At 30.6% G+C, this 27312-nt stretch overlaps 1 long non-coding RNA gene across 1 annotated transcript in view; it reads left to right on the top strand.

Moving 5' to 3' along the window:
* Nucleotides 1-11565: 11565 nt before the first annotated feature.
* LOC142328118 (uncharacterized) overlaps nt 11566-27312 on the top strand; it is a 128669-nt gene continuing 112922 nt past the window's right edge. Inside the window, exon 1 of the long non-coding RNA XR_012757192.1 lies at nt 11566-11776. This is a non-coding gene — a long non-coding RNA (uncharacterized LOC142328118). The remainder of the gene's footprint in view (nt 11777-27312) is intronic.

The raw sequence follows: 27312 nt of genomic DNA, 5'->3' as shown, positions 1-27312 counted from the left end.
ACCACGTGACTTCCTTTTACGCCTATTAAATTACACATACACATTTTTTGCTGCACTTCATTTAAACTTATTTCATCTGAAAATGAGATACGTTCCTCCAATTCTTTAATAAAGTGGACAGTTACAGAATTGCTGAAGATTAGTTTTTATTAACATCAAATATTTATAAAATTATTAATTCAACAATGTTACATGAAATGTTAAAATAAAGTAAAAGTCCTTTAACATTAAGAGAAGATGATAAATATAAAGAGGAAGAAAACGTTAAGACCAAGGGAAGGATAAAAAAATTAAGAGAGGATGATGAATATAAAGAGGGAGAAAATTTCTCAACTAGAGAACGTATACACAAATTAAGATCAGAAGAATTACATCCAACCAAAGAGCGATTAAATGATTGTCAACAAAAACAAACGAAATGATGATCAACGTCGACTTAGGGACAATATTGTCCGATAATATTAGAGGAGTAATTAACTAAAAGATAAGAATTTTTTGCAATTTTTTAAAGATCGGGCATATCTGCCTCAGTAGGTAAGTTGTTTTTGTGTGGGTTTATTTTTCAGTCACTCTGTAGTTAACTTTAATGTAGATAAAATTGAACAGAAATTTCAGAATAATTAAATAAAATTAAACTAGAAAATCCAAAAATAATACGATTCTAAATTATAATTTTCATTAATATTAATCAGATGTTTTATCAAGTCTATCACATGTACACACATGTAATAATGCTTAAAAAATTACATATACATTATATATATGTATATATATATATATGTATATATATATATATATATATGTGTGTGTGTGTGTGTGTATGTTTGTAATGTGTATTGATTTTAATTCTGTTTTATTTAAAATTTTAGAGTTATCATCAGAAACAGGTCAATTTATTTAACAGATTTTTTTTATTTATTAATTTATAATCATTATAAATAAGTAATTGCATCGATTTAAAGAAATTTGATAAAGTATAATTAGGTTTTGTAAATTTCAAACATGTTCCAGAATAAGTTATGTTGCCATAGAAATGATGTCATTGGTATTAATTTCTCAGTTGAAAATGATGTAAGTTAATTAAAATATGTACAAATGTTCCATAATTTTTATTCATTAATATGCACGCGTGGAAATATGTATTTATATTATTTTAACAAGGAATGAAATTACTGCATTTCCTTTTTAAGAATATTAAATTCCGTATAAAAGCTTTAACTTGCCTTCTTTTAATTGTTTTTTTTTTTTTTTTTTTTTTTTTTTTTTTTTTTAGTACTAAAATCGATTTTTTTAAGTTTTTAAAATCTCGCTTAAAAAGCTAATTTCTAATTTAACTTTTTTTTCTTACTCTTTACTTCTTTCTAAATAGTATTTTGTAAACGTAACAGAAAAATTTCATCTACTTACTCCAAGGACAGTTCTCGTTTTTTCAAAGAAAGTTCAAGTGTAATATATATTCACACATATTACCTTTACCTGAAATAAAAATTATCAATAGTTTCTTAAATTTGAAGAAGAAAAATTGATTTTCAAAATTAAAAATTTATTTAATCGGGCTTATTTGTAATTTCTATCCTATAATAATTTTTATCCTAAAATGGAGAACCTAGAATTATTTTAATAAAAATTAAATTTGGGTCGACAAATGTGAACGATGAAAATTAAATAAATATTAAAAGTTAACCAATTATCAATGAAAATTCTACTAAGACTTTCCCGAACAAACATTCTTATTAGTACGGTGGTCTCAATCGTTAAGCCATTTCTAACAGTTATTTCTAACTTCTACTTAATCCAGTACTTGACTTTGGTAGTTGGTATCTGTAGAACGAAATTTAGACACTCTTTGACGATTCAATTCTTGTTCTTGTGTCAATATATATGTCTAATTGTTAGATCTTTTACATTGCAGTTTATATTTATTGTATTATTATTATTATATAATTTATATCAAAATCGTAACAAAATGTTATTGCTTTTTTTTTTTATTTTTTATAATGACTTATTAAAGAAATCCCGAAGAATTTTGCTAAAAAAGGATCAGATATCTAACTACTACAATAGTATTTTCAACTAGGTACAGTATTAAAATCTGGATGCTTCCCTCACAATACAATGTAGAAGTCATAATGGTTTTTAATCCTGGAAAAAATCCCTACGATACTTCTTAAAAGTCAATCTCATTCCATAATTTTACCAAACCCTTACAAAAATCGTTGGTTATCGTCTAAAACCTACTGTGTAAGAAAATTAAACCTACTCTTGCTCACCAAATTCAGAGAATAAAAGTATACCGTTATAGAAATACTTCTATACAAGTATCACCTCCATCATCTTTCCCATAAAAAGGATGGTGCGTGGTTTTTTTGTTGTACTCACGTGCAGAGCGAACCAATAGTGGTGCGCCGGGCGACTGCGCGCAGCGCACGAACGATTCATTCGTTTAAATGATATATACTTCTCGAACGATTAATACTACTTGATACGAACAATTTTCTGAAATTATATTTGTGTTTTGGGGATAAAAAGGAAAAAAAATAAGTTAGAGGTATGTTAAAAAATCCCAACTCTTGAAACAGATAAAAAGGTTCGGGATTTTGAAGCCTTTCGTTGTAAAAGTTTATGTTGCTAATACGTTAAATTCATGAACGTTAGCTACAGTTAGCAAAAACATTTAACAAAATCAAATGTAATGAAACATTAACTATGTAACATTTTGGCGGCGGGCCATAGGCCCTCCTTTTTTCTAGTTCTACAGTACAAAATTTTAAACATAATTTATTAAATTACAGTTAATTTTAAATGAGTTATTTTGGGCATTATCAGGCTTTTGAAAACAACTTTAGCATCTAAATATCCCGAATAAGAGTAAAATTAATTCCAAATTTTCTTTTGAATTAAGTTTGATTATTTAACGTCCTATTTTAGTATATATTCTGGTGTTCCTTAATGCATTAATTATTTGATTTATTCGTTTTTATAAACTTTAGAACACAAAACTCCCAAAATAGAAATTATGTGACAGTTTATTTACTTTAATAACATCTAAACAATGTCTATAAAATATTTAAATTATTTTGTGTCGTCACAAAATACATAGTCTTATTTTAACAACAAATATTTATCCTACCTTAATACTAAGTGGTACAGATATTCCAAAGAAAGAGAAAGTAAATAAAGGACATGACTATATATGGAGTAATTCTTTCGGATGAAAATAAACAAGTTTGAATGACATTGCTTCTTTTATTTTAATCGGATGGCTATAAATAGTTTTTTCTTAGAAAAAAAAGAAGAAAATCCTTGTACGGTGCGTTCGGAAAGTTGCGGTGCACTAGAATTATGGAAGTTGCAATGACGAAATTTTCTTTATTATTTCTTTGTATTTTTATTTAATCGTTTTATAGAAACGGATATTACAGTGACTAGAATATAAAAGGTGTTAAAATAACCTCCACCAATATCAACACAACACTGCACACGTTTCAGTTTGTTTTCAGACATTTTAACCAGCTGATGTACTGGAATGTCTCGTACTGCCGTTATTGCGGTTTTTAGCTCGTCAATCGAGCGTGGTCTGTTGCGATAGACTACTTATTTTGTTGCCCCCCATAGAATGTAATCTGGGGGAGTCAGATCGGGTACTCGTACAGATCACAAATCCCTCTAAATGATTCGTTCACCAAAGACATTTCGTAAAACGTCATTGACCTGTTATTTGTGTGCGCTGTGGCGCCACCTTGTTGGAACCAACCGCGATTTATTTTCACTTCTGTTAATTGACTAAAGAAGACTGTTAAAACAACATAATAACGATCACTATTAACTATATTTTCAAAAAAAGATTGAACCCACAATGCGCGATCTACTCATTTCGTCCCAGACTCCAATTTTCGCTTCCTGTAAAGATTGTTTGTGTAATTCATGGGGGTTATTGCGGACCGCAGTCGTGTAGTTTGTGAATTGGTATACCCTTACTGATTAAACCACGTTTCATTTATAAAAAAACGTAATATAGGGGATACTTACGGAATTTTGATCAATAAAATATTTAAACCATTGACCATAATTTAAAATAATTTAGTCATTTGGAATGACCCGTTGGTTTCAGTTCTTGAATACACATTACTGTGAAGGGGAAAACCTTCAGTTCTTTTCTTACATATTGTGTGTGGTAGCAAGTCTGATATCTTGATACTGTGCTAACTTACGCAATGACTTTGATCGACGTTCGACCGTAGCATCCGAAATTTCAAGCAGATTCTGATCATTTTCTTTAGGTGGTCTTCCACTTCGATCAGCGTCTTCAACAGAACCTTTTACCAGAAATCTTTTGATAGTAGTTCAAATTGAATTGCAGTAACAGAACTATTTGTAAACTTTTCAAAAAACTTGTGTTCACTAAATCAGTATACATGTCACATTCACGAAAGACGTGCTCAACGAGAAAAATGCGTTCTTCTATCGAAGGTTACTTTCTCGCAATTGTTGATAACGATAAACAAAACAACACGACACTAAATGAAGCCCGTTTAATCACAACTCAACAACTGACGTCTTGGTATTTTACTGAGCAACCCCCAACGAGCCCACAGGGCAACCAGCTTAACGTCGAAAGAACAGAATGCACCACTTAATTCTAAAGCATACTGCATAGCGACTTTCCGTACGCTCTGCTTTTATAGTAATATAAAATCGATTTGGGGGTACGAGATACACATTTTTGGAGATAACGCCCACCTTATTAAACCTTGAAATTAAAAAAATTCAAGGTTTTATAAGGTGAAATTAAATAAAGAAATTATATGATTATTGCATAACTGTTGTTACTTATAGGATAGTATACCCTATACATGAAAAATTTAGAATTTTTTAAATTATGTATGGAGCATTCTTGTACAGGGTGATTCAAAGAAACGGGAAATTGAAAGTTGTGTTGGTAGCCGTGGGCGATTGGTACCACTTGATAAGTATCGCCAGCCTCTCTAACCTAACCCACCGGGTTGGTCTAGTGGTTAACGCGTCTTCAAAAATCAGCTGATTTGAAAGTCGAGACTTACAGCGTTCAAGTCCTAGTATTATTACACGGATCTGAATACTAGATCGTGGATACCGGTGTTCTTTGGTGGTTGGGTTTCAATTAACCACACATCTCAGGAGTGGTCGAACTGAGAATGTAACAAGACTACGCTTCATTTACACTCATACATATCATCCTCTGAAGAATTATCCAAACGGTAGTTACCGGAGGCTAAACAGGAAAAAGAAAAAAAGCCTCTCTAACCTAACCTGTCATTTAGTTGTCATGGATCCTTGGAGTGGTGCGCAACGTGCATTTGCTATCAAAGCGTTTTACAAAAACAATGACAGTGTGGAGGGAGCGCGTAGAGAATTTCGCCGTCATTTAAATCTGGGACGGCACGACCGTGTTCCATCAGCACATGCAATTAAAACATGGATATCTGATTTTGAGGAAACCGGTTCGGCAATAAAAAAGAAACCTCCAGGCCGTGAGCGAACCGTCCGTACACCACAGAATGTTCAAGCTTTACAAGATGCTGTCACACGAAGTCCACATCGGTCAATCCGTCGTCTCTCAGCATCTTTACAATCGCATGGTTCAAGTGTTCGAAGAATGTTAGTGAAGGACTTGCAATACCATCCGTACAAGTTGCAGATCGTCCAGGAACTGAAACCGACGAACGATGCAGTTGTGCGAGCACAATTCTGTAATGTAATGCTTCAGAATTTAAATGATAACGAAGAGTTTGTTCACGCACTGTGGATGTCAGACGAAGCGTATTTCCACCTCAGTGGATTTGTTAATAAGCAAAATTTCCGATACTGAGCACAAGAAAATACTACGCAGCTATACCAACTTCCGTTACACAGCCAGAAAGTGACCGTGTGGTGTGCTATGTCATCTTGCGGTGTTATAGGCCCTTATTTTTTTGAGGGTCACAACGGTCTTGCGATTACAGTGACGTCGGCTAGTTACGTAGCCATGCTTGAAACCTTTGTTGTGGAACAACAAAAGAGATTTCCGCCAATTCTTAACACAGCCTGGTTTCAACAAGACGGAGCAACGTCACATACTGCACGAATATCGATGGCAGCTGTACGCCGATTGTTTGAACAACGTGTAATTTCACGAAATGGTGACATTAGATGGCCTCCCAGATCACCTGATCTCTCAGCTGGTGATTACTTTTTGTGGGGTCACCTTAAAAGCAAAGTGTTCCACAGTAGACCTGCTACAACGGAAGAACTGAAGGCAAAGATCCAAGAAGCAATTGCGGAAATTCCAGTTGAGATGTTACGTCAAACCATGAACAATTTAACGAACAGACTTCGTGAGTTTTACGTGGAAGAGGAGGTCACCTGGAAGATGTCATCTTTAAAAAATAAACTAAAATGTATGTATCCTAAAATGGCAACATTTGTAAAATTACATGAAATAAAATTCATTTTCTAAAAAAAAATTGTTCATAAACGTTATTAAATTTTTAAAATTTCCCGTTTCTTTGAATCACTCTGTAGCGTGGTTTAGTAATACAACAATGAAGCACATATTAACAACAAAGTTACTTCAACATATCTTCTAAATGAATAATTTTTATTATTATGTTTTTTACTCCTTTTACATTATCCAGTCTTTCTTATGACTTTGATGCATGTAGAACACTTCTTTTTTTCTCTTTAGCCTCCGGAACCACCGTAAGGTAGAACTTCATAGGATGGATGAGGATGGTATGTATGGAATGTAAATGAAGTGTAATCTTGTACAGTCTCAGGTCGACCATTCCTGAGATGTGTGATTAATTGATACCCAACCACCAAAGACATCGCTATCCGCGATCTATAACTCAAAATCGTATAAAAGTAACTGCCTTTAATAGGATTTGAACCTTAGAACTTTCGACTTCGAAATTTGCGATAACGCAAATCAAAGCTGATTTGCGATAACGAGTTCACTACTAGACCAACCTGATGGGTCACATGCAGAACTGAAGGGTAAAAACCTACCAATCAGTGTTGATTTTTCTATGACTAATGATTTTCACTGCACAGCAGGCAGTTCTATTTGCGGTGAAGAGATTGTAGATGTCGCTTGTAAGGTGAATATCTTGGTCATTTCATGCTGTTAAAAACTGTATATTTTGTTCAGAGACGAGGGAAACCACTACTCCTCTTTTCTTAGTATGCCTCTTTTTCTTATGTTTATTTTTAAAGATCTCATTTTCAGGAGTGATTCATGTTACATCATCTGATATCATTACGGTTTATAACATTTAACAAACATACAACCTCTTTCGGTATTAAAAAATCAATGATATTTAAAAATTGTAATAAACTAGTAAACTCCTTTTACAGTCATTTGGGGAAAAAATTAACAAAATAGTTATTATTAAGATGAAATAAAATAAGTTTATATACTCTTCTTATTTGATCTACGTTGTTCTGCAGATTTATTGCTGAATAAATTTTGGTGAACTGAAATTTGTTTCACTTTCCCGACTATACACATAAGTAACAAAGAGAAAGAACTGGCTTCAATCAAAAAAATATCTCTAAGATTTTTGTAATCACTTGGGTTCTCAAACGAGGATATTTGTATAATTTTTTGGTAACAAAAAAACCGTTAGTATGAACTTATAAATGTATGCGCGTTTGCGCACTAAATCGCTTTATTTCTTACCACCAGAATATCCAAAAGCTCTGAAATTTGGCACGATGCCTTCTTTATATGGAGCATTGATGCCATTAAAATTTAGTGCTGGCATCTTAAGAGAGAGTGAAGTGATACTTGAAAGTGGTTGGGTCGTATATACTGATATATAGTTTAGTGAAAAGTTATTCTGATATATTTTGACTATTAGTCAAGGCGTCCCTAATTAACTAAAAATTTAGCATCATATAAATTACATAAAATGTATTATGCTTCAAATCGATATAAAAAATCATCCTAATATCTATGTATTTTATATATATTTTTTCGACTATATGCATATTAATTTAATAGTCGGAAAAGTTTTACACATTTTTGATTTTTTACATACTTTTCTTTAATTTACAACGGTTCAACCATGTCTTCAAATCTTGCAACCTTAATTAAACTCATTCCCCTATGTCATACAATAGTGAAATTTTACACAGTGACGTAAGTCGAGTGACAATACAATATTCTATTGTTAATTTCATACAAAGGGAACATCTTGAGAAAGGGAGCTGAATTGTTAAGATGTAGCGATCGATCCGACTGATTTTGACTGTCAATTCAGTATGAGTAGATCAGTTGGCTGTTGAAGCAGATTTTCATGTAATTAGTGTAAATTTACTTTCTATAATTTATGTACGCTAATCATCTGAATTAGTCATAAGTAATTGGTTCATTTATAATAATGGAAATTAATTATCCAGATTATAATATAGAATAAATCTGCAAATAAGTATTTTTTTTCTTTGTTAATGAATTAAAAAAAAAGTGTAAAATTAACAGCACTTGAAGAAGAGATTTTGTAACTCAAGAGAATCTAATTTCTTCAAATATGATTTCAAACAACTCAGTTCTGTAGAGGTAATAAAAATGGAATAATATAATTCCTCCAAAATTACTTTTAAAAAGATTTTTTATTTATGCATTACTTAAAAAGAAAAGTGTGGGGCACGCTCTAATTATGAAGTGGTTCTTTATGAGAATGCGCTCCATGCTTTTCTTTTTAGTCATGCATAAATATAATTTTTTTTTTTAAGTAATTTTCTTTAAAATAATTTTTTTTTTTTACGAATTGTTTTGTTAACCAACTTCAAGAAAGGTGGAGGTTATCAATTCGACAATTTAAAAAAAATTTTATTATGCAATATTTGTGACACTAAACCGATTTTGATAATTTTTTTTTAATCAAAAGAGTATAATATTAGAATGATCCCCATATTAATTTTAGCCAAATCCGATGATAATATTAGGAAAAATACCAGAAAACCGAACGGCCCAACACTCTTAGCCACTGTCCGCTCATAACAGTACGTGTTGCTTTGTCCCCTGCATGACTAGGGTATTAATAATAGTTTACATTGGCTACTTTCCTCTAAACTCCATATAATATTAAACCAACATTTAATATTTATATAAAATGGTGAAAAGTATATTATCTCTAATTGAAAAATTATAATTAAATATTTATATTTATATTTTGCAATAATAAATTCTAATTTTTCATTATTATTAAAAAAATAATCAACATTCCAACTGACATCACCCTGTATGAAATGAGTTTAATATTATAATTTTGCAATAGATAACATTCTATAGTTATAAACACTTTTTTTTAATCGGGTACTCTGAAACCTTGTCCAAATGTCTACTCGCAATAATTAAACCTTTCGTTTTTCTGTTTAGCCTCCGGTAATTACCTTTCAGATAATACTTCAGAGGATGAGTGATGATGATATGTATGAGTGTAAATGAAGTGTAGTCTTGTACAGTCTCAGTTCGACCATTCCTGAGATGTGTGGTTAATTGAAACCCAACCACCAAAGAACACCGGTATCCACGATCTAGTATTCAAATCCATGTAAAAATAACTGACTTTACAGGATTTGAACGCTGGAACTCTCGACTTCCAAATCAGCTGATTTGGGAAGACGCGCTCACCACTAGACCAACCCGGTGGGTTGCAATAATAAAACCTATAAATTAGATAGATTACGCAACCTCATCATTTCTGTCACAGCTTTCTCATCCTGTGGTCTATTTAATAATTTATTTGGGTTCAAATCAGACAAGGCGATGCCCTCTAAAGTTTTAATTCTAGTAAGGGTGACATAAATCTGCACCCTGGCAAAAGTTTCCTTGGCGAGCTCTATCACTGTCCTGTCAAGATTTGTTCTCTGCAGTTTGTGAACGCTGACAACCCAGGTTGATATTAGAGATAGCATTGTGCACTCGACATCTCTGTATTCCTTTGTCGCTTGGAATCTTGTATAAACTGGTGAAATGGCTAAGCAACCGTCAACATCTTTCACTCTAAAAACAATAGTCAGTCTCATCATCAAATTTTATGAGTACAGCTTCCAGTAACTTTCCTTCCTCGCATACCAAACCGAGGCGGTGAAAATGTTGCTCTTGCGTTTCGTTTAAGAAACGTTTATAAATTTAACTGACACGATGAGCACGAATCTCTAAGACTTTCATTCCGTAAGAATCGACTGTTGTACGATCTCATTCGATCTCAGTCTACATTCTCGTTGTTGAGAAGTCTCTGCGGAAATATTCATGGTAGTTCTTTCTTTATTTTTCCTTAAAGAATTATTCCTTTCTTGGCAACTTTCCTTTAAACATCGCTGTCTCATTTGAGCAGTGCGTTTAGTAGGCCTATCCATATTTTAATTTTATAATAATATAAATATATTCTAGAAACCGATTTCAACAAATAGTACTAAAAAGTTACAAATAATTATATTTTTATTTATTAACTAAAGTAAAAGTTTTACAGCAAATACATATTTTTGAAGTAGGTGCCAGTCAACACAAGTTAAACAAAAAAAAGAAAAAACCTCTGATCTATGTAATGGAAATTCTACTTCAAACAATGCAAAATTGGTAGTAGAAGTTTTACAACAATAAAATGAGATCTACAAAACTGTAATACAACAATAAAATGCTGCATATATAAATATGATATAAGAATACTTAATAGATGTTTGGGTACATATATTATCACCAATTATATATTCCTTAGCGAACTGAAGATTAAATATGATCGTGAGACGCTCTCTCTTATATGCTCTTGAGATCCCCTTTTACATGTGGAATTCTCGTTTAGCCGCCTAGCGGTCGGTTGAGGTACTAACTTTACGTATCTTTATGTTTAATTTGAGTCGGCTGGCACCGACTTCAAAAATATTTATTTGTTGTAAATACTTTTACTTTAGTTAATAAATAAATATATAATTATTTGTAACTTTTTAATACTATTATTTGTTGAAGTCGGATTTTATTTGTATTTTTTATAAATTATTTTATTTTGTTTGTTTTTGTTATTTATTTTTATTTGTAGGAAAGGCTTGTTTTTAAAAAGTTTTTTATTTATTCTTTTTTCTAATTAGAACTGAATAATTTTGATATTTCTTCGGTGATCCTTTGTTACTTTTTCAAGATAAAATGAAGTTTAAAAAAAAACATATTTAACCACTGAAAACTCCAATCAAGATTGCTTACAATAAACAATAATTCAATAATAAAAATATCAGAAGTTATTAATAAAATAAAATTTTATGTACTTCTCATTTTAAAAAATGTGAATATGTAATTTAATAGGCGTACAATGAAGTCATGTGATGTCCACATCAGATTTCTTCTTCTTTTTTTTTAAATGTATATTCTTTAGGCGCGCGGCGCACTCTTGCGTGGACATTGAAAGAGTATGATACGTCAAGTCTGTGACGTGATGCTCATTCGTGAAAACCCGGCTGAAACGAGCTTAGCCGAACGCGGGAGTACAGTTTGCTGGATAGTGAATAAGTTTGATCTGTCAGGCTCTGAGGTGAAATGCTCATCGGGTAAATTCGGAGGAGCCGAATTTGTCCGAGCAAGAGAGGAATAGTCTGTTGTGCGTAGCTTCTTGTGCTTGGCTGTGTTTCGTTCTACATTAAATAAATACATGTAAACTAGTTGTTCGGTGTACGTATAATGTTAACCTATCTGTTTAAGATTAGTGCATCATTGTTCAAATACTGAAAAATGTTATTGAAGAGTAATTCAGTCACTGTGTATGTAAGTAAATTTATGTGTTTCTCATATAGCCTACATGTATGATATGTGACAGTATAATATTTTTAAACATGCTTTTCATTACTACTACGCACATAGCTAATTTCGTGCACTCTTTACATTATGTATATATTATTCATGTAACTACTATACCTACTATCTTTCAATTTCATTCTTAGATTATGATAATGCTGAAGAAAATATTGATTTAGAAATTCAACCATAACGTCGTTTAACAGAATAATTGATACTTAGTTGTAAGCCCATACCTAGTTAGATCTAATGGATTATAAAAAGAAAATAAATAATCTTATCTATCTATATTCATATTTAATTATATATATAATTAAATATTATGTATTGTTCCTGATTAATGTAATCCAAGTAATGTCATCCATAATATTAAGTTCATTAATATTATTTATATATATATATTCCAAATGATCACGACGCCATAAGCTTTTATTTCGGTTGTGCGGTTTTAAGGACAGACAATTATTTTTCTCAATAAATATTGATGATGATTATTTATAAAATTAAATAGTTATCTTGTTTCATATTGTAATTGATTGGTTTTTTTTTGGTGTTTCCATTTATTAAAAAATGAAAAATAAGTGAGTTTTTATTGTTTTATTATTTATTGAGTGTCATGAAAAACATTAAAATTCGTGTGTATATTCAGTTTTTCAGTTTTTAACTTTTATGTTAATTTACTTCTGCTTTAAATAAACTTTTCTTGTTTTTTTTTTTTTAATTTAAAATAATCATAGCTATTATTAAATAGATTTAATATACCTGGTATATAATTTAATAGAAGGAGAAAAAATTATTTTCTCCAATTTATTTTTATTGAAATTTAAATAATCCGTTCCTAGAATTTTCTAAAAAATTTAATTTCTACCTAAGCATTTCCTAATTACGGTATTTATAATTACAATGATACAGACTTATATTAAAATCTAAATTACATTATATGTTATAAAAGACGTGACATTTAATTTGTTTTTTAATACGTTTTCTAATTTTACCTTTAATAAATTAAATGTTCCATTTAAACTGTAAATCATCGAAAGTATTTCATTGGATTTTTATATTACATGCAATCTAAATATTTCATAAGATGTTTTTATTTTTCATCGTATTTGTTTGTGAATAATCATCAAAATAATATAAAACTACATATGGCTAATTTTTAATAAAAATATTATTTCATTTCATAATTTTATGATTTCTTGATAATGAACGGTTTTTTTTAATCTCGACAAAATTTATACATTATTCTTTTGTTTTTTCGTATATTAATAATTACTTAAGTAGTAATTTCTGTAGCGGAGTGGTAGTGCCTCGGCCTTTCATCCGGAGGTCCCGGGTTCGAATCCCGGTTGGATATGGAATTTTTCATACGGTACAAAATTTCCACTTCATACATCATGAAAATTCTTCGAGCTTATATGGTGAATTAATTTATAAAAAAGAAGCTCGTGTGTACTTACGCACTCACGTAAGAAGTTTTACTTCTTTGGCGTGAATAAAAAAATAATTTTTTTACGCATTCAAAGAAATTTGAACAGAGTCAAACGATTGATAGCCTATAGCCTAATATTGAATTTACGTGTCGTAACTACACATGGACGGAGATTATGATGTTCAAAGTTTTGAACATGAAATTAAAAAAAAAATTCGGAAAACTTAGGATAAATAATACTAAATATTCCTGGATTTCGGTCTCTTAAATTAATTTTTCTTATCCCTTTTCTTACGTTTAATAAGTTACTACATGTTTTTGATAATCGAATTTCTTGTAAAAGGGTAGCTCTTTTTAAGCTCATCCAAATTAGAAAAAATGAAAAAAGTAAAAATAAAAAGTAGCTTTAATAGTTTAAGTGGTGGTAGCAACAGCAGTAACAATAATAATAATAGTGGCTGTAGTCATTTATTGACTCAAACATTTGCATTGTAAACCGGAATCTTGTCATAATTACATTCTAACTACTAACAATGCAGTTACATTTACGTTATTATTAATTACACAGTTAAACATCAATACTCGTGTAAATAACGAAGTCAATAGTTAATAACAATATTTCATACCGCGTAACACATTCAGTATTCATACAATGCGAGAGAGAAACCGGAAACCAGCTGGTTAACCCAAACACTCTGACGAAACATAAAGCATTTTCCATTAAAACATACAACTGAAATGGTTCTGGATTATTCTGTGGTTCAGTTATAAAGCTTATGAAATGGTTTTACTTCCATATAATAGAGAGTAATAGTATGAGTTTTTATTATTAATTCTTTAAATCTTATTTTTGTATTTATACATATTTTTATTTCCGTATATCAATTGAAGATAATTTTTTAACATTTGAAATGTGCATATAGTTTTTTGCAGTGTTTTTGTAATATAAAAGATTCTTAACAAAAAAGTTAAGAATTAAATCAGCTATTTAAATAACAAAATTTCTTGAAGTATTTTAAAAAAATTTATCGAAAATAAAGTTTAATCAATTAAAAGATCCGAATAAACTTTCTCGTTTTCTGTATTATTTAAATATACAAGGACGGTTCGAAAAGTAACTTCCGTTGGGCTTTAAACAAAAAACCAGCATAAAGAAAAATATTTTATTATATACAACTTAAAACTACAGCTTTATACTATTTTTCAACATAATCGCCATTTAAATTCAAACATTTGTCGTAGCGTTTCATTGATTTACAAATACCTTCTTCATAAAATTCAGCCGCCTGGGTATCTAATCAATCTTTCACGACATTTTGAAGTTCGTTATCATCATCGAAGTGCTGCAACGCAAGCTATTTCTTCATGTCAGTGAAGATATGAAAATCACTCGGCGCCAAGTCTGGGCTGTAAGGGGGGAGGGTGATAAAAAATGGGTACTTACGTATTAACGGCACCGCAGCTACAGCTTTATTTAAAAACAAAGTAGTCAATCGGATTTCGGTGAAAAATGGGCCGATATAGAGTTTAACATAAATAAATAAATATTTATTTTATAAATATAATTTAACTAAACTTAACCTACCTCGCTTCGCTCGCTAACCTTGACTAGTTAACACCGTAATTTTTTGAGTATTTATTTAATAAATTCAGTAATTATTGCAGTTATTTATTATTTAAATAATCAAATTGCAATAATTACTAAATTTATTAAAATACTCAAACAATTACGGTATTAATTAGTCAAGGTTAGCGAGCGTAGGTTAAGTTTGGTTAAATTATATTTATAAAATAAATAAAAATAAATAACCATTTATATTCTGTTTTGAATCTGTTTCGGCCCATTTTCCACCGAAATCCGATTGATTACTTTGTTTTTAAATAAAGCTGTAGCTGCAGTGGCGTTAATACGTAAGTCCGTATGTTTCACTGGAATTGATTCAGACATTTTTAAGTGGTTCAAGCACTATGAGGACGAGCGTTGTCATGCAAAAAAACACCGGACGATAGCATACCGCGATGTTTCTTCTGAATGGCTCGTCTAAGTTTCTTCAAAGTTTCACAGTAGACTGCTGAAGTAGCTGCTTGCATCGCAGTACTTCGATACCGACGACGAACTTTAAAACGACATGAAAGGTTGGCTAAGTACTCGGAGTCTGAATTTTATGAAGAAGGTATTTTTAATATAGTGTTATGACAATACTTGTATTTACATGGCGACTACGTTGAAAAATAGTTAAAAGCTATCGTTTTAATTTGTATATAATAAAATATTTTTATCTGTATAGGTTTTTTATTTGTAGCCAAACGGAGGTTACTTTTCGAAACGTTCTCTAGATTAATGATTTTCTTATGAGCATAATAAAATATAATAGATAATTACTGAAATCGTGTATTAAATTAAAGGTTCTTGGGAAATAGATGAACTTATTTTTATTAAGTGCTTTTATTTTTAAAAGTAAAGATAAAAGAGTTCTAGTTTTTTATCAAGTCAACCAAAGATTAAAAAAGTTTTTATTTTCAATGGTCACAGGTGTTTTTGTGATCTTACTTTCTCGTAGTATTAAGAGATCTCTAGATAATAGTTTTGCAATACGTATTATACCTAAGCACTTAATTCTGGAGCAGGGATACGCGTTTAAACTCCGTATTTGTTGTGATATTTATAGTTTTAAATGCTGAGAACGAGTGACAGATCATAATAAAGTTTATTTTAAAATAAAAAGGTTTTTTGAACAATATTTATTTCAATTTTTTTTATACTACTTGTCACTAGTATTTCAGGTGATGAAGCGTACATGTTATGATTAAACTCAGAAAAGTAATGGTTAAAAAGTAATAAATACGGTACGGTATAAATAATAGTAATGGTAATAAATTTTCATTTATTTTTACCTCCTCGGCTATAGCGTTATATGCCGTTATACAGAGAGCAACATAAAAACGAACCCATAACGTAACCGCTGTTGTCAGTAGGTTACGTTGGAATGACATTTTACGAATGATACGGATAAATTAAATAAGAGAAACATAAAATGTAATTTAAATGTTGTATTTATTTACCATATTGTTACAAAAGATGTTCAAAATGATAACCCTGGGCATCGATGCACTTTTGTGCTCGACTGATCATATTGAGGGTCGTCTGACGCAAAACGTTGTTGTCAATTGAGTTGAATGTTCACCATCAGTTCATCAATATTGTGGGGATTAGGTGCATAAACTCTCTCGTTTAAGTAGTCCCAAAGGACTAAAATCGCAACAGGCAACACTTGGGAACGTGGAGGCTACCGTCCTCTGCTGACAGCTCGTTCATTTGTGAAAGCCGCATGACGCGATTCAGTGAAACGTTTGATGTGTGATGTGTTGCTTCGTCTTATTGGAAGAAGCTTTATTCTTTTTCGTAGTTAGTTAATTGCACATAGAATTTTTAAAAAATTGTGAGGTAAACTTCTGTATTGACAGTCCGCTCAAAACATATAGATCTCACTATACGATTACCGGAAATGGCATACCAAACACTAATTTTCTCATCGTGAAGTGGACGCTCGAATATCTCGTGAGGATTCCCAGCCATCTAGTACCTGGTGTTCTACGAATTAACATGGCCGGATAAATGAAATCATGCCTTGTCTAACATGAAATATGACACCAGGTCTATCTGTCCATCAACAATGTTTTCGAGAAGCCAGTTCAGTAATCAAGTCGTTTCGGTTTGTTTGTCTCCTTCAGTTGTAACGCGGTAGGGTTGCAATTTTAATTCATGAAGAATTTTACTACAAGATGTGTGTTTAACACCAGATTTTTGGGATAACTTTTATCCCAAAATGATTCTTTTGGACGGGCAGTATTTCTCCTTTCAATATTAGCAATGGCCTGTGGAGTCCTAACGGAAGATTGCCTATTTGGTTTTTCATTTGAAACGGAACCTGTTGTATGCCATTTTTAAACCAAATCGTGTATGCTACTCTTCGCTGGGATACAGGCATTCGGAAAGTTTTCTACGAATTCTTGACGTGATTTTTCAAACGATTCAGAACGAATATATGCCTCAACTACAGCTGTCTTCTCCTGGATTGGATAAGACATTTTACACAAACACAAATGCACTCACAATACTCCATTGCAACAAAACGTATACGATAGTGACCTGACAGATGGCAGAAACAACCGATAGTAACATATACATCCACTAGTCGCGCTAGTTGTGTGAGAGGCTTTCATAAATATCGGGTAGCGGTTTCATAATGGGTTTCGTTTTATGTTGCTCACTCTGTAGCTATAAAAGGAATGTATATAAATCGGTAAAAAACAGAAACCTAGAAATATTAGTTTTTTTAAGTTTTAGGCCTTAAAAAAGTCATTAGGCCTTAAGTTAAGACATTAAAAAAGTTAACAAAAAAAAAAATTATAAATAATCTGCGAAAAAAGTTTTTATTCCAATGCTTCCAAGTCCAAAAAAAATATTTTTGTCAGACAGACGTTTGTGCGTATATAAGTAAAATACATATTATGTCCCTGGGTTGCATGAAACATAGCAAAATAAAAAAAAAACAACAAAAAATCATACGCATTATTTTACGGATTACCATACTTTCCTTCTTGCAGCATAGCTATGATGCTAGGAAAGCAAAATGTTATATAAGACAGCTATCGAGTAAGATGCTCAACTGGGATCTACATTTTTTACTACTAAAAATTTCGTTTTTTTTTCTTTTAGCAGTTATATCTTAAAAATCAAAATAATTTCGATGATAGAGACGTTATTAGTCAAGGGGGTCAACTGGGGCCCAACATTATTTCTAAGATATACTTTTAATCTGCATAATTTTTTAAATAAAAATATCATCAATTCGTCAAGGAAATAATCGTTCCAAATTGTTTGACTGAAAAGTTTTATCCTTTTTGCAATAGTGGATCAAATCTTTTTGTTCAGCAATTAACTGTAAATCTTTATACATAAATTAAAATGTACATTTTTTGTGCGTATACCGATATCAGTTAACGCCGAGAATCTGAATGATTCTTTTGCCACTGTTTTCACTGAATGTTAGGAGACATTCTTGGTTTAAATTTTACCAGATAACTTTATTATTAAGAAAACAATAGGTTTTTTAAACTTTTTTTTTATATAACCCTACTTCTCCGGGCCGGATTTACAGCTAAGTAGAACTCAGTTCGAGAAAGTATCATACTCTAAGGGCTCTCCCCACCCACCGACAATATGTGGCCCGGCAGGTCAGACCCCCCGGGTCGGATCTTTTAAGTGCCTGCCTCTAATCCCCAACGGACGGTAACCGGGCCCGACTATGTTGTTCTCGGACCGCCCGCCAGGGACCGGGTCTCGGTTATAGACATTGCCTGCTTCAAACCGCAGAAAGGAGAGACCAGGTCCGGCTATGTCGCCCCCCCCCCCGGCCAGGACTAGGTCTTAACTTATTCCCATCCTATAAGTCCATGGAGTCCCCACCCGATCATTGGAAGCCCCACAACTAGGCGTGCGACCCCTCACGTGTGTGTGTCTGTCTACCCTTCCCTGTGCTAATACCCATCCCCGTCGTCTCCCCTCAGCCTCCTTGGCAGTCAAAACGTTGACCGCGAAGACCTCAAACTTACGCCAGTTAGCCTCCGAAACCAGAATAAAGGTGAGGAAACACTCTGGCCTAAGCCGGTGAATACCCGCTCTGGCCCTCTGAGCTCGCCATTCGCTGCGTACAAAGGTGATGTGTTCAGCGTCGTCTACAACGTCGCAGTGCATGCATCGGAGGGTTACTCGTCAATGAAACCTGTGCAAATAGCTCTCGAAAGCACCGTGGTTAGTTAAGCACTGTGTGACGTAATAACTTGCCTCGCCATGTCCGCTGTCAATCCATGCGTCTAAGTCTGATATAAGCCGCTTAGTTCATGAGGCGCGATCGCCGGTTGCTCTCACACCGTCATTTTTCAGGTGGTTATATGATTCACTGTTTATTTTATGTATCAGAAATAACGAATTGGTTTCCACTTATTAAATTTAAAAAAAGTAACAAAATTTTATTTTGGTAGTTAATTTATAAAAATTGGGTGAACTGTCTTGAGATATCAGTATATTAAAAGAGTATTATATTTTCCCTTAATATTGTTAGGTAGGTGATCAAGTAATTTTTTTGTAGCAAAGCTGTAAATATCTTTTTTATACCATAATTAAAAATATGTATGTAAATTGTTAAAATGTTTTTTTATTTTTTCATTTCAAACTTAAAGAAGCAAAAACCCGTTATTACCTCGTTTTATGATATTTTACACGAATGGTAAAAAACCTGTTCGAAAGAATTCTGCAGAATGAGTTTATTTCATTCGGATATAGCAAACAATTAAATTTAAATGCTACCTGTTTTATTCATTTTTATTTGAAATATTTACCACTGGACGACAGATATATTTTTCTGACAAAAACTATGTTTTTGTCATTTTTCAATTAAACCATATCCAATAAGGAAGTATACGGGTAAAAAGTAAACCTCCTCTCTTTTTCATAAAACTTCATTAATTTACATGCATTGAATATAATCAAGCAAAAAAGTCAGTAAATTAAATATCAAATAAATTTCCTACGTAATATTATTTTTCATTACAAACGGATAATGGAGGTTTCACCTCCTTTTAATCGCACTATTTTTTATTATTTATTAGATGATGCAATTTTTATCAAAGAGATGGCATTAAAACAAAATTTTTAATAACTAGCAAAGAAAGAATTTTTTTTTATTTTTAAATAGGGGGTTCATTTTACTAACTTGGAAAATTATTATTTAAAAAAAAAAAAATTAATCACAGTGAATAACTAATTAAAAATTTAGTAAAATATTCTGTCATAGATATTCTTTTCGAATAACTAATAAGATCCCACACCCAGAACAATACGTGTAATTTGTTCGTAGCTTGTATAGAATCACAGACATTTCTTATAATTTACATTTTAAAATCGTTTACGCAATCAAATAATTTGTAAATTTCAGAAAATAGATCAAAATAAGTTTTTTAAGTAAATCAAAACATGTTTTAAAACCCAAAAATTTGGTTTATTTATTTTGTTTCTGCTTTGCCACTTCCAAAATCAACTTCCAAGAAATTTTTTTGATTTTTCTACGGGGACAACATTTTTTTTTAACGGTAATATTTAGTGGGGGTTATATTTGAAGAAGTTTGAGAAAATTAACTCAAAAATTTTACCTTGAAATGGTTTCATGTATACAAATCTAAAAATTTTTATTAAAATCGATTTATCCAATCAAACATTATTAAGCTGCAAACACGCCTACACATACATACTTCCGTACGCACGTATGTCCGTATGAACATTACCCCTCACTTTTTTTGTTTTGTAGGATCGTGAGTCGTACGTATAACGTCGAGAAATGAAAAAAAAATCCATATCCCACTCATTACCACACTTTCTTTCTTGAAGCAAAGCTCTGGAGCTATGATGCCAAGAAAGTATGTTACGTGTGATAGCTACCACACGTAAGCAAGATGGTCCTAATTTTTTTACATAATTTAATTGAAACCTACATTTTTTTATTACTAAAAATTTTATTTTTTTTTAAACAGTAATACCTTGAAAATAATAATAATTTTGATGATTGAAACGTAACTGATCAAGGTGGTTAACTGGGACCCCAGTTAGGATATTTGAGTAGAATTTTTTGTTTATTAATTTTAATTTTGAATATTATTTTTTATATTTACGTTTTGTATTACCAAATAAAATATTTTTTGTCGTTATCTACAGTTTTCCTCACGAAATAACCATTAAAATTTATTTTCATAAGTGTTTAAGTCTTACAGATCTACCCTAATTGCGTATATAATGTTTTACTAATACATATTTAACGGATTGTTAATCTGACTTGAATGAACGTGTTAATGACAAATTTAAAAAAATTAAATTTCTTTCCGTAATGAAGGTAGTTCTGTAAAGTTTATGATTTTTTTTGCTAATTTTATAAAAAAAAAATATGTAAAAATAAAATTATATTATTTTAATTTTTTCAGATGATTGTTACTGATAAATTGATTATTATAATTTTATAAAATTTTATTTATTTATTAATATTATTTCATGAAATAAATTGATTATATTTTGTTACAAGGCGTAAAAAATTACAATATATGGGTTTCGCTTCTATGGTTATTTAACATTTAAAATGCTGATGAGAAAATTATATTCATAGTCGGGTGTACTATACGTGATGAAGAGTGCTTTATGGAGTGTATTCTTTAAAAAATAGAAGAAGATCTAAATGCTATTTATTAAAACGACTTTTAAATATTCATTTACACGATTTTTAAAACTGTATAAATAATTAATCGTTTAGTAACATATTATGATTTGATGTTTCTATTTGTTAAACTTAAATGTTCTTGTTTATTATTTTCATATCAATCTTGTTTTTTTATTTTCTACTCTGAATTTAATTTAAAAAAGTTAAAAATAAAAAATGTATTATGTCTAAAAATAGCACATTATAACACCGTTTTTCTAGGAACTACTTAATACATAATAAAACTATATTTTATCTTTCAAACAAAAACTAAAAATAACAGTTGATGTCTTCATTTATAAAATCCTAGAAACTCATTGTAGATCACATTGGTTATTTAAAACTTTTTTAAGTTTAAATAATCAATAAATAAATAATTAAACAACTAACCTACTGTTGCTCTAGTGGTAAAGTCGTCGTCGTAAATCAGCTGATGTCGAAGTTCTCGGGCTCAAATCCTAATAAACTTTTATTTGGATTGTGGATACCAGTCAGTGTTCTTTGGTATTTTTTTTTTTTTTTGTTTAACCTTCGAGTCCACTATTAGGCATGCTTCATAGGATGAGATGAATGATTTGAGGCGTGTGTGAAAATGCCATGCCTGACCGGGATTCGAAACCGAGACCTCCGGATGAAAGGCCGAGTTGCTACCACTCGCGCCACGGAGGCCGACGTTCTTTGGTGGTTGAGTTAATTATTAACACACACGTCTCAGGAGTAGTCGACCTGAGTTTGTTCAAGACTACAAATTAACCGGTACAGTTACATTTCACTTATAAGTCGTTAATGAGTTTTATTGTTGATGCGACTATAAATAAAAGTAATAAAAATTTAATAACCAATAAATAATAAATAAACTTTTATTGGTTATTTAGTTTTTTAAAACTTATAAGACATTATAAGATCTCTGACTTCATATTTTTTCTATTTCCTTCTTTGTTAAATTTTAGCATCTAACCGAGCCAAAAATTTATAAACAAGGTGATTTGATTGTGGAATTGAAACATATTCAATAAAAATCCCAACTGTATTATAATTTAAATAAACAAAACTTACATTGTGCATCCTGGATGTTTTAAAACTAAGAGTATTATTCTTATAAACTCTATTTTAATTATTTTAAGATTAATTTATATATATGAAAAGAATCATTAGCAGTTATGTACGTACATGCTTACGTATTATCTTACTTTAGGTGTAATTTGAAATAGTTTTTTTTTTTTTTTAATTTTCTGGCATTATATCTCTAGAGCTATGTTGCAAGAATGAAAGTATGTAAATCAGTCAAAAAACGGGGTATATTTTTTTGTATTTCTCGTCGTTTCATGAACCAAAAACCTCAAAAAACAAAAAATAATGGGGGTAATGTTCGTACGTACGTGTGTTGGCGTGTTTGAAACTTAATAAAGTTTGACTGGATAACCCGATTTCGATGAAATTTTATACAGATTCGTTTATATGGGGGAAATTTATTGGTAAAATTTTGAGGTCACTATCTGCAGAGGGTGGGATAAATAATTTGTATGGGATCAACATTCTCAAATTTTTAAAATAAAACCCTTCCCCTCGCTTTATATTAAGTTTAGCACGTGCGTATATACTTACCTTATCATGTTTAAAAAAATATTGCCCCAAAAATTCCCTCTTCTCCAAAAATTCGAAAAAAGCCATCTTTTTATTTATCGTATATTTTTTTAACTTAAATTTTTATGCCTTCCTTAGCATAGAAGTAGTGCAAGTGACCCAAAAATTACTTTAAAAGAAATATAGATCTTTCGAATTAAACATTTTTTTTTGGTATATTTAAATTCTTAATAATATTAAAAGTAATCTAAATAATATTAAAGTTTAATAACATCAGTGAAATATATATATATATATATATATATACACAGGATTCCCATGAAAAAACGGAGAAACTCTCAGGACACGTTCTACTACTGAAAATAATGAAAAAAGTTTAAACAAACATAGTTCTAGACGCCTTGTTTTCGAGTTAAGACTAGCGAATGATTTCGCCGGATTTCAGCTTTTCTGATAAAAAGAACCAAACTGTAATTTTTGGACCTAAATTAAGAAGTAAAGTTGGTAGTTTCTTATATAATTAGAGCTGAATTTTTTGTCTGTTTTTCAATAAAAAACCGATTTTTAAAAGTTTATATTTTCTTTTTATTGGATGTATTTACATTATTTTTTTTTAGAATTAGATTCTTTACAAGTTTTTTTACTAAATTTTCCGATTTATTAGTCATTAAACAAAGTTATTGTATTACAAATAAATAAAAAAAACTTGTTTTCGACATCGAATTTTGTGTTTTACGTCAGATATCTTAAAAACTACGTGAGTTACAGTTCTGAGATCTGTTTTATCCTATGTCCCAGCTCAAATTACTTAATACCTTTGGGTAATAAATGAGTCCTACATATGGGCCCAAAATATTACAGTAGGAGGGCTTCTTTTTGTTAGAAGAGCTGAAATCTGGGCGAAATCTTTCGTTAGCCGTAACTCGAAAACAAAGCATTTCCAGACCTATGTTTATATTGAACTTTTTTTATTATTTTCGCCGTTAGAACATATCCTGAATGTTTTTCCGTTTCTTCGTGGAACACTCTGTATATTAAATAAATTTCATCAGAATCCACCACCACCTTCAAAAAAAATCTTAGGTAACTTTTTATTGGTTGTATTTTTCAGTGGATTTTTTTTAGTTTCTTTCCTTTAACATAATAAAATTAGAAAAATCAAAGAAGTTTCTTAGAGGGTGATTTTGGAAGTAGGAGAGCAGAAAAAATAAAAAATACCAAAAATAACCAGTGCCAGGAAAGTATTACAACTTTGTCGTCAATTTTTTTTTACGATCAGGTATTCAGCTTATACTGCATTTTTTATAGATATAAAAGTTGAAATACCCGGCTTTCCTTCAGGTACCAGTTCTTAACTGTTTGTTAACGTTAGAGTAGATACTCAGTAAAAATTAAAAAAAAAAATAATAAAAAGAAAAACAGACTTGCAAAACTTTCAAATTTGTTTTAATTTTTGTTATCTGAAATTTTTTATTTACTCGTACAACTACATAAAACTAATGATTAAAACAGGAAAAAAGTCTTCATGAAATGAAGAAACAAATTCTATAAAATTATTTAAAATTTTAGTTGTTTTAATTTCTTTTGGTTGAAAGTCTTTAATAAAACTATTCTTCTGCTCGTAAATTACATAGAAATCTTTAAATGGAAGAATAGAATCAAACCACTACAGTCAAAATGAAAACAAATGTATCAAAGGAAAATCGTTATAAATTTTATTTTCATTATTTGGGTTTTTTCCAAAATCATTTCCTAGAATGTAAATTAGAAAAATATATGAAAAAAGAGAGCGGACATTTTTATTTTCTTGTATTTATTAATAAAGTGTATTCTGAGCCAGTGTTTATAAAAAAAAATTTTTTCGTTATTTTAACAATCTGAGCGATTCACTCATGTACTTAATTCCTATAAATGAATAATATATAATTATATTTGAAATGAAAACGAAGGACTTCTAATTAAGACTTTACCTATCAACATTTTTTTGTCTGTCTACAATAATTAAATTGAAAATTTTATTTATTACGCATTTTGCGTAGACATGTTATCTCGTGATAATAGGAAATCAGGCAGAAATTGAGTTAATGGGCACAAATCGTAATAATTGTTGATTTTTTCTTAAATCTATTATGAAACAAAAATAATTTATTGAATTTGTACACAAAAGTATTTTACAAAATTTCATAATTTTGTTTATTCCTTGAAATCTATTTATAGTTTAAAATTTCAAATATTTTTAGAATTTTTTATTTATTTATTTGTTCCATCTTAGATTAAAAGTAACATAACAAATGTAAATAATTTTGTACGATGTTTTCTAGATATTTATTACGTATTATGATTTATTTTTTTAACGATTTTTCCAACCGTGAACAAAGTAAGAGGCTATTATATTTATCTTAAATATTTTTCAAAGGAATACCCCTCTCACCCTTAACAGATCGACTATTAAACTAAAAAAAAGATGTTTAATGTTCTCTGGAACTGTAAATGGGTAATAAATTAATTTATCAAAAAAATTTACTGATTATGTTATGGAGTGATGAATTTGTTTCCTACTGCTTTGAACTTTTTGCCAGTGTAAAGATGTTTTTATTTTATATTTTAGTTTTTTTTTTTTCAATATGAAACGTAAACATATATTCTTGCTAATACGTACAGACGTAGCATTTTCATAACTTTATCAGTAAAATTCTTATTAGACGAAACTTACGTTGTGTGTTTTAGGTTTATCATTTGAAGTAGTTAAATATAAATTTAAAAAAAGTACTGGTTTTTTTTTGTTCAGATTTTAATATTTGTTTATAAACTTAGCAGTAACATTTATTATTACTTCATATAATTTTATTTATGTATTTTCTGATGAAAAATGTCGCATTTTTTAATAATTAACATCACAACAATCTATGCTAAATTTCCTTAACCGTTCTTTTCAGAATATTTACTTCATCGATTAATACGTAAATACCGACACAAAAATATGCGAAGCTGTAAAATAATTTTGTCTCACTTCAATTCTGATCAACAGATGAATTATACATATTCATGGTTATGATTACATTGTTAAAATACATATAAATTAAAACATCAAATAATATTTTTGAAAAATATTGATTTATTAATTTTTTTTTAAATTTTAGTTTTTTATTTAAGCTAAGAGACTAAATATATCTCTCTTCGATAATACCTCTGTTAAGTAAGACTTTTTTATTTTATGAGTGCAGCAGAATGGAATCTTACATTTCACTCGTTAATAAAATAAAAAAGGTAAAGATATGAAAAAACATTTTATTTTTGAAAATAAAACATGATTAAGTTTTGTTTACTAGGTTTTAAAATGTATGTCATTCAAATGGCGGCCATCACGATTGACACACATTTGAAGCCGTTCCTGGAATTTTTGCATTTCTTTATAGCATACAACGTCCTTAAGTTGTTCAAGGATTTAGGGTCGATATTTGTAGACCTCACCTTTTAAACTGCCTACAAAGAAAAAGAAATCGCAGGGGCTTTGATTAGGAGATAGAAATGGCCACTCTATATCCCCCGTAAAGATATCAGATCTCCAGAAAACATTTCTTGCAAAATGACAGGAGAGCGACGAGTAGTGTGAACTATGGCTCCATCCTGTTAAAATAAAAATGTCTTATTATAACAAACATCTGATTCGTCTTCATCGAATTCTGTCAAATGGGCTCAGAGAAAATGTTTTTCCAACTTTTGACAGTACAGGTCGGGAGTCACAGTAATGGTAATGCCAACCTTTTCAAAAACGTAGGGCCGTATAATGGTCAAGATGGATAAAGCGCATAATAAGATCACTTTCGAGCTGTGAAGAGCTCTTTGTTGAAACTGTTAAGGGTTTTCCGATGCCCAGTACAAAATATTTTGCTTATTTACGGTACCTAATATAGAAATGAGCTTCATCGCTGCTCCACACAACGGATTCTGGGGTCACCTGAAAGGATTCCCTGATAAACATTCTCCGCATTACCCAGTCATGCTTACTTAATTCCTGCCCAAACATCATTTTTTACGAGCGACAATTCAAATCAGCCTGCAAAATTCGCCTTACATATCGATCGAAGATCCCGAGTACAGAAGCATGTTTTCGAGCAGAACGGTTTGGCAGCTACTCTGTAGATGCTTTTATCGCAGCGATATTTACAGGCGTTCTGATGATGCTA

This window comes from Lycorma delicatula, chromosome 7, assembly GCF_047948215.1.
Source record: "Lycorma delicatula isolate Av1 chromosome 7, ASM4794821v1, whole genome shotgun sequence".
Taxonomy (NCBI): Eukaryota; Metazoa; Arthropoda; class Insecta; order Hemiptera; family Fulgoridae; genus Lycorma; species Lycorma delicatula.
The sequence above is the reverse complement of the archived record's forward strand: the minus strand, read 5'-3'. Positions and strand labels throughout refer to the sequence as shown.